Consider the following 16,647-nt stretch of genomic DNA (forward strand, 5'->3'; position numbering starts at 1 on the left):
TCTGTCCTCCGCCTACCTGCATAGAGGCAGAGGCTAAAGAACAAGGCTCCAGAGATAAGAACAACAAAGAAGTAATCATATGGGAGGCAGAGGAGCAGTTTGCTTCAGGTTGTTAGAATGGGTCGTGTTCAAGGACATCAAAAGATCTGAATGAATACACCACGGTTGTCACAGACTTTATAAAAACAGTCATACAGTAGAAAAGTGTGTTCCCAAAAAAATTATTCAGCGTTTTCCCCAACCAGAAGCTCTGGATGATAAATGAGATCCTTAATATTCTGAGGGCTAGATCAATGGCATTCAAGACTGGGAACTAAGTAAAATGCAAGAGATCCAGGTATAACCTCTGGAATGCCATCTCATGTGCAAACTGGCAATACCGGACCAAACTTGAATCATTGAAGGATGCTCGATAGCTAACCAGAGGGAGGAAGGTGTGGGTAGTGGGCAAATCATGGGGGTGATGGAGGAGTGAAGGTGCTCAGCAAAGTGATTCACACCTACCTACATCGGGTCTCACATATGTAAAGGGCTGCCACACCTGTAAAGACAGTTTAGGTCTCCTCATGGCAGTGAGGGAGGAAAGGTAGGGGCAGCTGTAACCCTCTGTTGTACATCTTTAGTGCCTCTGTTGTAAATGCCTGCAAGAAAATGAATCTCAGGGTTGTATATGCTAATATATATGCACTTAGATAATAAATTTAATTTGAACTTTGTATAGTTGATGATTTTGGCTGAGACCCTTCATCAGGACTTAAATGACTTGTTGACATTGCTCCAAATTTCCATGTTTGCATTTCTTGTATCTTCAAAAATCAGCTGCCATTTTGTTCTCAATTTGTTAAAGAAGGTTAGGATGAGGGATAAAGGCACCATTTATTCTTAATTTCTCACCGGTGTAAGTATTCTGAATGATTATATTATTCACCAAGCAACAGGTGGTGATCATACACTAATCATGTTGGCACTCTGCAGCATTCCCTTAATCAACTTGGAAATCTCCTATGTGTTACTAACCAGACATCTGTAAAGGTTGTTACCTTTACATCCAGAGCAGGATAAAGGTCACCTCTGTCTTGTATTCTGTCATTTCCACTGTGGTTTGACACTACAGCACTACACAGAGTTTACTTCCTTGCTTACTACCCTCTCCTTCAAGAGGACCACAACTTTGTCGTCGGGCTTGCGTGCCTCAATGGCCCAGAGAGCAACGTTGGGTGGAGTCAGGACTTTATACTTTGGCTCTTGGTAGGGTCTCCCATGCCAAACAGGTCAGAGGGTAGAGGCCAGACCAAGAGTGGCCCATCGGTCCTCCAGGTTCGGGGGTTCAGCTCAGGGCTAACAACCCTGACTGGTAAAACAAAATTGTTATGGAAACACCAATGGAGAATGCTTCCACAGTGCAATGGTATTCCTGAGTCTCCACCCGGGACTGATATGACTGACAGTAGTGAAAACCGAGGAGAAGCCAGTGACATGATGAAGGAAGCCCTGAAAATCCCCAGAGATGAAAGACCTTCATTACTGCCCTAAGCACTAGCTGCATAACAGGCAGTAAGTAACTTTATTTTTCTTACTGCCCACTAAGCCGCTGACATTTAAGGCAGTAATGAAGACCCTTCATCTCTGTCTGCCCATGCCGTTGCAAACAGATAGAGGATTCCTCATTGCTGTTTCCGAAACAACTTCTTATTGAGCAGTCAGGGTTGTTATCCCTGAGCTGAACCCCTGAACCTGGAGGACCAGTGGACCACTCTTAGTCTGGCCTCTATGCTTTGACCTGTTTGACATGGGTGACCCTACCAAGAGACAAAGCATAAAGCCTTCACTCCAGCTAACATAGCTGTCTGGGTCAGTGAGGCACGCAGGCTTGTAAACCCAAGCTGTGGTCCTCTTGGAGGATTACACAGTTTGCTGCTGAGAAAGTAAGCCACGTGGCTCAGTTAGTCTGAGCTGACACTCGTTTACCATTCCATTCCATCCGCCTCATCCCGCCTTCCAACATATCTGCCCACCTCTTTTTCCTAGACTCAAGATATTCTGCAGATGCTGGGAATCCAAAGCAACGCACTCAAAATGCTGGAGGAACTCAGCAGGTCAGTCAGCATCTGTGCAGGGGGATAAACAGTTGACGTTTTGGGCCAAGACCCTTCATCAGGACTGGAGAGGAAGGGTGAGATAGTTAGAATAAGACGGTGGGGGGTGGAGGGGAAGTAATACAAGCTAGAAGGTGATAGGTGAAGCCAGATGAGGGGGCAGTAGGGGAGAGGGGATGAAGTAAGAAGCTGGGAAGAGATAGGTGGAAAAGGTCATGGGCTGAAGAAGATGGAATCTGATAGGAGAGGAGAGTGGACAATGGGGGAAGAGGGAGGGGTGTGCCGGTCACCAGAGGGAAGTGATGGGCAGGTGAGGGGAAGAAGGTAGCCAAAATGGAGTATGGAAGAACAGAGGAGGGGGAGTGGAGAGAATTCACCAGGTAAGAGAAATTGAAGTTTTTATCGACTTTTCATCCTTCAAAGTTTATCTTAGTTCCTTTTAAAATGTTTGCTTCCACCACTTGTGTGACCATGAGTTTCACATTCAGATCATTCTCTGCATAAAAATGTTTTGTTTTTACTTTGTTATTGAGACTTGAATAATTATTTTGATTCATGATTGCTCAGTATACATGTCCTTGAAGGCAATTCTGACTATCCATTATAGAGTCTTCCTGTCTGCCACAGTGTAGCTTCCATTCCGAGCGGTGACACAGCTTGTTAGCTGCTGTACATCTGTAGAATGATGTAAGTATGGATGTGGAAAATCCAGCTCTCTTCAGGCTCCTCAGAAAGTAGAGGCATTGGTGGGTTTTCTTGACTGTGTTGGATGTGTTACAGAAACATAGAAACATAGAAAACCTACAGTACAACACAGGCCCTTCGGCCCACAAAGCTGTGCCGAACATGTCCTGACCTGAGAAATTACCTTGGGTTACCCATAACCCTCTATTTTTCTGAGCTCCATGTACCTGTCCAGGAATCTCTTAAAAGACCCTATCGTATTCGCCTCCGCCACAGTCGCCGGCAGCCCATTCCAAGCACTCACCACTCTCTGCGTAAAAAACTTACCCCTGACATCTCCTCTGTACCTGCTTCCAAACACCTTAAAACTGTGCTCTTTCATGTTAGCCATTTCAGCCCTGGGAAAAAGCCTCTGACTATCCACACGATCATTGACTCTCATCATCTTATACACCTCTGTCAGGTCACCTCTCAACCTCCGTCGCTCCAAGGAAAAAAGGCCAAGTTCACTCAACCTGTTTTCATAAGGCATGCTCCCCAATCCAGGCAAATCTCCTCTGCACCCTTTCTATGGTTTCCACATCCTTCCTATAGTGAGGCAGACCACAAGAGGTTCTGGGACCATGAGAGGCTTTGTGTGATGTTCACTCCCAGGAATTTGAATCTACTTGCAGTTACCATTGCTGTGCCGCCGATGTAAAGAGGGGTGTGAGTGGTGCGAGTTCTCCTGAAGTCGTTAACTGTCTCCTTTGTCCTGTTGATATTACGGAAGAGGTTATTTGCCTGGTACCAGGCCTCGAGATCTTCCACCTCCTCTCTGTAGGCTGTCTCATCGTTGTTGATCATGAGCCCCACCACTGTAATGTCATCAGTCAATTTGACATGCTAAGCTCCATGTGGATGAACAGAGGGACCTTGGGGTTCAAATCCATACATCCCTCAAGGTCACTGCACAGGTTGATAGGATAGTTAAGAAGGCCTATGGGGTGCTAGGCTTCATTAATAGGGGGATTGAGTTCAAGAGTAGAGAGGTCATGTTGCAACTCTACAAATCTCTGGTGAGACCACACTTAAGAGTATTGTGTTCAGTTCTGGTCACCTCATTATAGGAAGGATGTGGAAGCTATGGAGAGGGTGCAGAGGAGATTTACCAGGACGTTGCCTGGATTAGAAAACAAGACTTAAGAGGCAAGGTTAGCAGAGCTGGGACTTTTCTCTTTGGAGCGTAGAAGGATGAGAGGGGACTTGATAGAGGTCTACAAGATTATGAGAGGCATAGATCGGGTGGATAGCCAGTACCTGTTTCCCAGGGCACGAATAGCAAACACCAGAGGGCATATGTACAAAGTTAAGGGAGGGAAATTTAGGGGAGACATCAGGGGTAAGTTTTTTACACAGAGGGTTGTGGGTGCCTGGAATGATTTGCCAGGTATGGTGGTGGAGGCTAAAACATTAGGGGTATTTAAGAGCCTCTTGGACAGGCACATGGATGAAAGAAAAATAGAGGGTTACGGGATAGTGTGGGTTTAGTACGTTTTTTAAAGGAATATGTGGGTCGGCACAACATTGAGGGCCGAAGGGCCTGTACTGTGCTGTAGTATTCTGGTGTCTAGTGTCTAATGGTTGTTTGTCCATGCAGTCACCAGTCAGCAGGATGTACAGCAAAGGGCATGGCCATGTTGGGGATGATGGGGAGGGAGGAGCAGTTGTGCATCATGACCGTCTGAGGTCTCTTTGTTAGGAAGTCCAACACCCAGTTGCATAATGGTGTACCTAGACCAGGGAGTAGGAGTTTCAGCCGTCACCTGCCAACTTGTACACCTCCTGCTCCCCCCAGCCTCTTATACTGGCTCCACTCCTTTTCTTTCCAGTCCTGATGAAGGGTCTCGTTGACTGTGTATTCCCCTCCATAGACGCTGCCTGACCTACTGAATTTCTCCAGCATTTTGTGGATTTTGTTGCTCTGGTTTTCCAGAATCTGCAGCATCTCTTGTGTTCATATCTACCCAGCTCAACAGGATAATCATTTCAAAGACTTCTATCATTTACCTCTAAATCTTGAATTTAAAACTACTTTCTCCTCACATCTCTTCTGTTCATATCTACCCAGTTCAACAGAATAATCATTTCAAAGACTTCTATCATTTACCTCTAAATCTTGAATTTAAAACTACTTTCTCCTCACATCTCTTCTGTTCATATCTACCCAGTTCAACAGAATAATCATTTCAAAGACTTCTATCATTTACGTCTAAATCTTGAATTTAAAACTACTTACTCCTCACATCTCCCCTTCCAATATACGGAATTTTCCCCTCATTATCCAAGTAATTAAGAAAACTCTCCGATGGTCTTTTTTAACAGATAGAATTTTGTGAAAATGCATTTAACCGGACCGTATCAGATCGATTGCAAAAATGTGGCAAGAACACGTGGCCAATTGATCACGTGCTGAGTTGATGGGACCCCTCACGCCTAGAATATATTTGCCTCTACGACCACTCCTGACAACAGATTCCATGCTCGTATCTCACTCTGTATAAAAGTCCCTACCTCTGACATTCCTCCAATCTTCTTTGAAATTATACCCTCTCAAATTTTCATTTCCACACTGGCTGTCCACTCCGTCTATGCATCTTATCATCTTATATACCTCTATCAAGTCACCTCTGATTCTCCTTTGCTTCAGAGGAAAGCCCAAATTTGCTCAATCTCACCTCATAAAGCATGCTCTCTAATCCAGGCTGCATCCTGGTAAATCCCCTCTGCATCCTCACTAAAGCTTCCACATCCTTCCTATAACGAGGCAGTCAGAACTGAACACAATACTCCAATTAATGAGATAAAGATAAGTGTGTGGTTTTGCACTTTGGGAGGAGAAACCAGATTAGGATTTACATGGTGAGCGGTAGTGTACTGAGAAGTGTGGTGGAACAGAGGGATCTGGGAACACAGATACATAATTACTTGAAACTGGCATCATAGGTAGATAGGGTTGTAAAGAAACCTTTTGGCATATCGGCCTTCATCGATCGAAGTATTAGATTAGATTCAACTATATTGTCATTGTGCCGAGTACAGATACAAAGCCAATGAAATGCATTTAGTATCTGACCAGAAATGCAAAGAATAGTGTTATTTACAAAATAACTGCGAATAAAAAAAGTGCTACAGCACACAAATATAGAAGTACTGAGACAGTACAATATGGGTGCAGTACTGCTTAGCACTGTGATGTGAGGTTCAGCAGTGTCACAGCCTCAGGGAAGAAGCTCTTCCTGTGCCTGCTGGTGTGGGAGCGGAGGCTCCCATAGCGCCTACCGGATGGGAGGAGAGTAAAAAGTCCATGGTTAGGGTGAGATGCATCCTTGATAATGCTTGAATATTGAGTGCAGGAGTTGAGTTCACAAGATCACAAGACAAAGGAGCAGAAGTAGGCCATTTGGCCCATCGAGTCTGCTTCGCAGCTCCCCCATGAGCTATTCACCCATCTAGTTCCAATTTCTGGCTTTTTCCCCATATCCCTTGATACCCTGACTAATTAGATACTTGTAAATCTCCTCCTTAAACACCATCAATGATCGGGCCTCCACAGCTGTATGTGGCAACGAATTCCACAAATCCACGACCCTCTGGCTAAAACTTTGGTGAGGCTTCATTTGTATATGGGTCACCTGTCTACAGGACAGATGTCAATAAGATTGAAAGAGTACAGAGCAACTTAACAAGGATTTTGCCAGGACTTGAGGACCTGAGTTATAGGGAAAGGTTGAATAAAGTATTGACAATTGAGGGGAGATTTGATGGAGGTACATAAAATTGTGAGGGGTGTGGGTAGGGTAAATACAAGCAGGCTTTTTCCAACAAGATTGGGTGAGACTAGAACTAGAGGTCATGAGTTAAAGGTGAAAGGTGAACATGAAGGGAAAACTTTTCACTCAGAGTGTGGAATGAGCTGCTAGCTGGTAGTGGTGGATGTGCGTTCAATTTCAACGTTAAGAGAAATTTGGATAGGTACAAGGATTAGGGCTTTTGCCTGGGTGCAGGTTGATGAAACTAGGTAGATCAGTTGGCTGATGGGTCCGTTACCTTGCTATAGTGCTTTTGATTCTATGAGCATTAAACAAGAATATGCACTGGAGGACCAGCAAGCTGACTGGGCCTGTGATGAAGCATAATAACTGACAAACCTTGGAGCTCTGAACTGCTGGGAAGTGCAATGAGCTCATTTGTTTGCTGTGAATTTTTCCCTTGGTCTGTCACTTACATGTTCTCGACTTCTAACAGACCTCAGTCAAGAAAGTCAAGTTAAGGGGAACTTATGATCAAAGTAGGCATTGCTACCATATGCTACTTTGCCATTCATTTTTGTGCAGGCATTTACAGGAAAATAAGGAAATACAATAGAGCGGCATGGTAGTGTAGCGGTCAGCACATCGGTTTACAGTACCAGTGACCCAGGTTCAATTCCCGTCACTGCCTGTAAGGAGTTTGTACATTCTGCCCGTGACCACATGGGTTTCTCCAGGTGCTCCGATTTCCTTCCACAGGTAGGTAAATCGGTCATTGTAAATTGTCCCGTGATTAGACTATGGTTAAATCAGGGTTTGGAGGGTGGGTTCTATCCCATACAAAATAAATAAATAAATAAAATTTATGAAAAAATATAAAACAATCAAAAGAAGAGAAATCATGCAAATAAAAAAATAAATAATATTGTAAACATGAGTTGCAGAGTCTTTGAAAGTGCATCTGTAGGTAGTGGAATCAGCTGAGAGTTGTGGTGCCTGAAGTTATCCACACCGATTCAGGACCCTAATGGTTGTAGGTGAATTCTGATGTTTTGATACAAGGTTCTTTCCGAAGTCAGGAAAGAGGCACAAAACTTGCTGCTTCATGATCATTTTATTGAGTGCTAGCAGAACAAAGAGAATTGAAAACGGATAGCAAGAGGAGCAGAATGTAGAGAAGGAGCAAGAGAAAGATGGTAGTGCCATATTGTCAGCTCTTTTCACAACTCACAGATAAGGAACTTCCCGTTCAAATTCACAGAAAAGAATGAACCAAGCAGATAGCTCCTGTTCGCAGAATGCAACACCAGAGAAGTTTCCAGAGTTTTCCAGAATGATACAAAGAACTAGGAACACTAGGGGACACACTGAACAACTGCATATACGTACTGTGGCTACTAGGAAAAATACTAAGCAGTTACATGTATATAAGTAGTTACATAAAATACAAGCAGGTAATTAATTGCTAAGCTGCAAAGAAAATAACAAATAAACGGTGTATTCCAACATAGGGTAATAGACGTTCCTGAACCTGGTGGTGTGGGAATTCAGACTAAACCTTCTGCCTGTTTTACTCCAGACTTCCAGAGCTGGAATGCAGGCAGAAGTGATAAATTATTTGGTTATATCAAGGAATCATCGTGAGCTGTAACATGTACAGTACATTTGCTTTATATGTTAAAATGTGAGGTGATACACTTAGGTAGGACTAATCAAAATAGGACGTACATGGTAAATGGTAGGGCATTGAAGAATGCAGTAGAACAGAGGGATCTAGGAATAATGGTGCATAGTTCCCTGAAGGTGGAATCTCATGTGGACAGGGCGGTGAAGAAAGCTTTTGGTATTCTGGCCTTTATAAATCAGAGCATTGAGTATAGGAGTTGGGATGTAATGTTGAAATTGTACAGGGCATTGGTGAGGCCAAATTTGGAGTATTGTGTACAGTTCTGGTCACCGAATCATAGGAAAGATGTCAACAAAATAGAGACAATACAGAGGAGATTTACTAGAATGTTACCTGGGTTTCATCACCTAAGTTACAGAGAAAGGTTGAACAAGTTGGGTCTTTATTCTTTGGAGCGTAGAAGGTTGAGGGGGGACTTGATAGAGGTATTTAAAATTATGAGGGCGATAGAGTTGATGTTAATAGGCTTTTTCCATTGAGAGTGGGGGAGATTCAAACAAGAGGACATGAGTTGAGAGTTAAAGGGCAAAAGTTTAGGGGTAACATGAGGGGGAACTTCTTTACTTAGAGAGTGGTAGCTGTGTGGAACGAGCTTCCAGCAGAAGTGGTTGAGGCAGGTTCGATGTTGTCGTTTAAAGTTAAATTGGACAACTATATGGACAGGAAAGGAATGGAGGGTTATGGGCTGAGTGCAGGTCGGTGGGACTAGGTGAGAGTAAGAGTTCGGCATGGACTAGAAGGGCTGAGATGGCCTATTTCCGTGCTGTAATTGTTATATGGTTATATATGATTATGTGCAATAGCTGTGTTGTCTTCATTAACTATGTGTGATCAGTTCCTGATTACCTGCTATACCTGGTTGAAGTTTGTGAAATAAGGCAGTTTGAAAACAACATCTGACCAGATAGGAATCATGCATTTCTTCCCCCGCCTTTGGAAAAATTTGGAGTGTTACAACATGGGATCTTGTGTGAAAGATATATATCTCCAGTTTGTAAGTCTTTTAACTTTTGGATTACTTCACAAGATTTGGCAATAAGGGCACACCCTTAAATGCAGAAAACACAGAAAAGTTCAGTCACTGAGGATGTGGTTTAAATGTTACGAAATGGATTAACTAATATTCCTGTATAAATTACGCAACCACCTTAAATCAGTGTGAATTGTGCATTTTGCGAAATTCTGCGTGAGATCTCTGGCTGTGGGAAGTTTTAACATGTAGGGCAGGTGTGATTTGGGCTTTCAACTTGTGATGGTCACTTGTGTTCTGTATTTAATATTGCAGTAATATCTGAGTAATCTTGAATATATAGGTTGATTAATCAGAATCAGAACCAGGTTTAATATCATTGGCATATGCTATGAAATTTATCAACTTTGCGGGCAGCAGTTCAATGCAATACATAATAATATAGAAAAAAGTGAATTACAGTTTTACATATATATAAAATAGTTAAACTAAATAAGTGGTGCAAAAAAAAAACCTTGCTTAAAGTAAATACAAAGTTAGACTCACATTTTGGATTCCTGTGTCTTCCTCTGAATTAGTTTAATGTTTTGAATTTTCACTTTAGATTTACTAAAATGTTGCCTGGGTTTCATCTCCTAAGTTACAGAGAAAGGTTGAACAAGTTAGGTCTTTATTCTTTGGAGTGTAGAAGGTTGAGGGGAGACTTGATAGAGGTATTTAAAATTATGTGGGGGATAGATAGAGTTGACGTGGATCAGGCTTTTTCCACTGAGAATGGGGGAGATTCAAACAAGGGAACATGAGTTGAGAATTAGAGGACAAAAATTTAGGGGTAACATGAGGGAGAACTTCTTTACTCAGAGAGTGGTAGCTGTGTGGAACGAGCTTCCAGCAGAAATGGTTGAGGCAGGTTCGATGTTGTCTTTTAAAGTTAAATTGGACAGCCATATGGACAGGAAAGGAATGGAGGGTTATGGGCTGAGTGCAGGTCGGTGGGACTAGGTGAGAGTAAGAGTTAGGCACGGACTAGAAGGGCCGAGATGACCTGTTTCCGTGCTGTAATTGTTATATGGTTATATAAAACATAACATCTTTGATCATTAACAACTAAAAATGGGACAATATACTGGAAAGAAAACAGAACAGTACAGCACAGTACAGGCCCTGCCATCTGCGACAGGACTACCATCTACACACAATTCATACAGTACCTCTTTTTATTTTGCCTTCAGGCGGTATGGTAGCATAGTGGTTAGTACAAAGTTTAACATTACCAGCAATCTGGGTCCATTTCCCTCGCAGTCTGTAAGCAAGATTGTATGTTCTCCCTGTGACCATATGGGTTTCCTCCAGCTGTTCAATCGAAAGACGTGCCGGTTAGCAGGTTAACTGGTCATTATAAATTGTCCCGTCATTAGACTCGGGTTAAATCGGGGGAGGGGGTGGTTGCTGTACTTGAAGGACCTGAGGGATCTATTCCCTGCTGTATCTCAATCAATCAATCAATCAATAAATAGATATAACTCCCATCAGGTACAGGAACCTGAAGGCACAAACTCAATGTTTTAGGAACAGCTTTTTCCCCTTCACCATCAGATTTCTGAATGGACATTGAACCCATGAACACTACCTCACTATTTAACTGCTGCATTATTAATTTATTTTAGGAACTCATAGTACTTTTTATGTATTGCTGCCACAAAACAACAAATTCCGCGATATTTGTCAGTGATAGTCAACCAGATTCTGATTCTATTTATTTTATTTATTGAGATATCTTGTGGAATAGATCCTTCAGGAAAATCGAGCCACACTGCCCAGCACCCTACCGAGTTAACCCTCGCCCAATTACAGGAAAATTTACAATGACTTGTGTTGGCGAGTGGCCAAGCGGTTAGGGCGTTCGTCTAGTGATCTGAAGGTCGCTAGTTCGAGCCTTGGCTGAGGCAACGTGTGTGCCCTTGAGCAAAGCACTTAACCACACATTGCTATGCGACGACACCAGTGCCAAGCTGTATCAGCCCTACTGCCCTTCCCTTGGACAACATCAGTGGTGTGGAGAGGGGGGACTTGCAGCATGGTCAACTGCTGGTCTTCCATACAACCTTGCCCAGGCCTGCGCCCTGGAAACCTCCCAAGGCACAAATCCATGGTCTCACGAGACTAACGGAAGCCTATATACAATGACCAATTAAGCCACTAACTGGCACAGATTTTCACTGTGGGAGGAAACCAGAGCACTCGGAGGAAACCCACGTGCAAGCGGGAAGAACGTGCAAATGTTCTCATAGAGGATGCCGAAATTGAACTATGAACTCCGACACCACAAGCTGACATAATGTCCCGCTAACTGCTCAGCTACCATGCACTGATACAAAAAGACCAGATATGTGACTCCCTAAATTTTGTTGTGATGGGTTGTTAGTCTACTTGCTAGGTTAGAGGGTTGTGAGGTGCTTTAAGACATATCTCAGCAGATGAAACAGCAAAATGCAAAACTGTAGTATTTATAGCATCACACACAAAATGCTAGAAGAAATCAATGGGTCAGGCAACACTGATGAAAGTTATTGGCCTATTAATTGAGTTCTCAAAATGAATCTCATTAACTATTTCAAACTAATTCCAGAAATCACATCATTAATATGAATCCTTCAACATGAAGGAGATATTTATCACCGTCACTATTTAATTTGATAAGAGATATAAAACACTGAAACTATATGGATTATTTAAAGCAACACACACTAAATGCTGGAGGAACTCAGCAGTCAGGCAGTGTCCATGGAAATGAGTAAGTAGTTGACATTTTGGGCTGAGACCCTTCTTCAGGACTGGAAAGGAAGGGGGAAGATGCTAGAATAAAAAGGTGGGGCGAGAGGAAGGGGGATTGCTGGAACATGACAGGTGAAGCCAGGCGGGTGGGAAAGGTAAAGGGGTTGGAGAAGAAATAATCTGATAGGAGAGGAGAGTGGACAATAGGAAAGAGAGGAGAAGGAGGGGACCCGGGTAAGTAAAAAAGAAGTAGAAGGTCAGAGTGGGGATTAAAGGTAGGGGGTGGTGGTGGAAATTTTTGTTCACTGAAAGGCATGGTAGCATTGCAGTTAGTGTTAGGCTTTATAGAGCCAGTGATAAGAGACTGGGGTTCAGTTCCTGCCACTGTCTATAAGGAGCTTATGCAATTCTGATTTATTTATCACATGTGAATATAGTGAAATGTGCCATTTACAGTGCTGTGTAGAAGTCTTATGTGCTTATGTATAGCTAGGGAGCCAAAGCCTTTTGTACAGTACAGTTTTGTCAATGTGGAGTGGACAGCCAGTTTGTAAATCTGACGGGAGCAAAGGGTTTTGGAAATAGTGCTGGTGAAGTGCCACGGGCGGGCGTGTGAGACCGGTGGCAGAGAGGGAGTGTCAGGGGCTGTGGGTGGTGCGGGTGCAGACACACCCAGTTCTGAGACACCAGGCAAGGTCATTTGATTCCAAACAACTGGTTTATTGCTCATGACAGAATTACTCCCCGGTGCTTCCCGCTCCTTCCCCTTTTCCCACACCCCAATTCCTCTCTCCCTGTCCCCTTCCTACTCTCAGTCCACAATAGAGACCTATATCAGAATCAGATTTATCACATATGTCATGAAATTCTTTTTTCTTCTGTGGCAGCAGTACAGTGCAATATATAAAATTGCTACAGTGCTGTACAGAAGTCTGAGACACTCTAGCTATATATATGTGCCTAAGTCTTTAGCACGGTACTGCAAATATGCTCATGAACCTGAATTGCTTACAGGAATTTTAATTCAGTCAGAGAGTCTGAGAGAATACATGGATGATGGTTCAGTAAGGGTTCGTAAGCTCTGGGCATGCTATGCTTGTGCTGGAAGCATGACAACACTTGCAAGCTGTCCCATCACAATCTCAAACTGTGTTGTCGATACATTTCACTGTCAAGTAAGGCTAATCTAAGCCTAAATCTAATGTGTCTTAGAAGTGGTCACCCTGCCGCCAAAGGAACAACAACCAGAGAGGGACTGTGTGAATACCACGTAGACAGATAGCCAGGCCAAACTCAAAGTGTATCTCATTACTAAAGAGTTTCCCTGGATTGGAAAACACTGGGAACAAATGTATATCTGAGGAGCCCAGCCACAGCCTAAACACACCACACTGTGGCTGGCCCTGCTGAGCATTAAGAGAGGGTCAAGTGTCCAAGGGCAATAGTGCACTACAGAGATCTACGGCGGTGGCTGGATATGCGAGTCCTGGATGCGGAATTAGCTCACTGTTCTCTAGGCCTAGAATAAGACCATAGGACCATAAGATATAGGAGCACAATTAGGCCATTTGATCCATCCAGTCTGCTCTACCATTTCATCATGGCTGATCCATTTTTCCTCTCTGCCTTCTCCTCTTATCCCTTCATGCCTGACTAATCAGGAATCTATCAAACTCTGCCTTAAATATACAAAATTACTTGCCCTCACAGCTGCCTGTGGCAATGAATTCCACAGATTCACCACTCCCTAGCTAAAGAAATTCCTCCTCTTTTCCATTCAAAAAGGATGCCCCTATATTTTGAAGCTGTGTCCTCTAGTCTTAGACTCCTCCACCATAGTTAACATCCTCTCCACACCAACTCTATTGAGGCCTTTCACCATTCGATACGTTTCAATTAGGTCACTCCTCATTCTTCTGAATTCTAGTGATTACAGGCCCAGAGCCATCAAACACTCCTCATACGACAAGCCATTCAATCCAGGAATCATTTTTGTGAACCTCCTTTGAACACTCTCCAGTCTCGGCTCATCCTTTCTAACTAAGTAAGGGGCCCAAACCTGCTCACAGTACTCCAAATGAGGCTTCACCAGTGCTTTATAAATTCTTAACATTACATCCTTGCTTTTATATTCTAGTCCTCTTGAAATGAATGTTAACATCGCTGTTGCCTTCCTCACCACAGGCACCACCTGCAAATCAACCTTTATGGAATCTTGCATGAGGACTTCCAAGTCTCTTTGCACCTGGTCAACCCTTTAATTTCTGCTACCAAAGTGCATGACAATACACTTTCAGATACAGTATTCTATCTGCCATTTCTTTGCCCAACACTCACAACACGCTGGAGGAAATCAACAGGTCGGGCAACATCCGTGGAAAAGATCGGTCGATGTTTCGGGCCGGAACCCTACGTCAGGACTGAAGGGGGAAGGGGCAGAGGCCCTATAAAGAAGGTGGGGGGAGGGTGGGAAGGAGAAGGCTGGTTGGTTCCAGGTGAAAAACCAGTAAGGGGAAAGATAAAGGGGTGGGAGAGGGGAAGCAGGGAGGGGATAGGCAGGAAAGATGAAGAAGGAATAGGGGAAAACACGATGGGTAGTAGGAGGCGGAACCATGAGGGAGGAGGTAGGCAGCTGGGGGAGGGGGCAGAGTGACATAGGGATAGGGGAAGGGAGGGGGAGGGAATTACCGGAAGTTGGAGAATTCTATGTTCATACCAAAGGGCTGGAGCTTTAACTTCCGGTTCCTCTCTACTTCCTCAAAACCACCTGCCCCGCCACCTATCTTCCCATCATCCATAAAGTGGACAACAAAACTATCAATTCCATCATACAAGTCATTGACATATAATGTAAAAAGAAGTGGTCACAACACAGATTCCTGTGGAACACCACTAGTCACCAGCGGCCAGTCAGGAAAGGGCCACTTTATTCCCACTATTTGCTTCCTGCCAATCAGCCTCTGCTTTATCCATGCTAATATTTTTCCTGTAATGCTATGTTTTCTTTAATGTGTTAAGCAGCCTCATGTGTGGCACCTTGTCAAGGGCCTACTGAAAATCTCAGTACACAACATCCACCGATTCTCCTAGGATGTCACTAGGTATTCAAAGGTGGCAGGATAAACAGGCAGATTCAGAATCACTGATGATATATCATGAAATTGGCTGGACTGATTTTTTCTTCTCTCTAGAGATGGTGGAGGGGGTTGTACCTGTGGTGGAGCTGGAGGAGTCTGGAAAACTCTGCAGCCTCACTCAGTTCTACGCATTGATGTATCCATACCGAGCTGTGATGCAACCAGTCAGAATCCACTCCACTGCAGATCTGTCCAATTTGCTTGAGTCTTCAATGACATATCAAATCTCCTCAAACTCCTAAGGGAAGTGTGAGGGGTGATTGATAAGTTCGTGGCCTAAGGTAGAAGGGGTCAATTTTAGAAAACCTAGCACATATATTTTTCCTACATTTACACATTTAATCCAGCGGTTGTGGAGCATACAGATCCCTTCTTTGTAGAAGTTGGCGTCTTGGACCTCCAGAAAGTGGTCCACAGCATTGGTGATTGATAAGTTCGTGGCTTAAGGTAGGAGGAGATGAGTTATTAACTTTAAACTTTCTGTATTTTCACTCTGAGTTGAACTGCGTGTGCATGTAACAAGAACTGTATAACTCATCTCCTTCTACCCAAGGCCACAAACTTATCAATCACCCCTGCTGTGGACCACCTGGAGGTCCAAGATGCTCTCGTTACATGCGCGTGCAGTTCAACTCTTTGAGTGATTATGCAGAAAGTTTGAAGTTAATAACTCATCTCCTTCTGCCTCAGGCCACAAACTTACTAATCACCCCTGCTGTGGATCACTTCTACAAAGAAGGGATCCGTATGTTCCACGACCGCTGGACTAAGTGTGTGCATGTAGGAGGGGACTATATTGAGAAATAAATGCGCTAGGTTTTCTAAAATTGACTCTTTCTACCTCAGGCCACGAACTTATCAATCACCCCTTGTATAGCCTTCTTTGTGGTGGCATCAATGGGTTTAACCCAGGACAGATCCTCTGAGATGGTGACACTTGGGAACCTGAAACTGCTTATCCTTTCCACTGTTGACTCCACGATGAAGATTGGAAGATTCCAACTGCTCCTTCCAGAAATCAGCTAGCAGTTCCTCGGTCTTATCAGAGATTATGGCACACATTGCTATTAACTGCATTGATAAGAAGCAAGTTAAGACCCATGCAACATGACTCTAGGTAGCTGGCTAGCAGATAATAAAATATTGAATTGACTTTATTTATTTATTTCTTACATCCTTCACATACACGAGGAGTAAGAATCTTTACATTACGTCTCCGTCTAAATGCGCAATGTGCCATCATAAGTAATTTACAATAATTTATAGTAAACAGAACAGCCAATGTAACATAGAAATACACTCAGATCAGCGTGAGTTAATCAGTCTGATGGCCTGGTGGAAGAAGCTGTCCCAGACGCTGTTTGTCCTGGCTTTTATGCTGCGGTACCATTTCCCAGATGGTAGCAGCTGGAATAGATTGTGATTGGGGTGACTCGGGTCCCCAATGATCCTATGGGCCCCTTTTACACACCTGTCTTTGTAAATGTCCTGAATCATGGGAAGTTCA

The sequence above is a fragment of the Mobula hypostoma genome, chromosome 1, assembly GCF_963921235.1.
Source record: "Mobula hypostoma chromosome 1, sMobHyp1.1, whole genome shotgun sequence".
NCBI lineage: Eukaryota > Metazoa > Chordata > Chondrichthyes > Myliobatiformes > Myliobatidae > Mobula > Mobula hypostoma.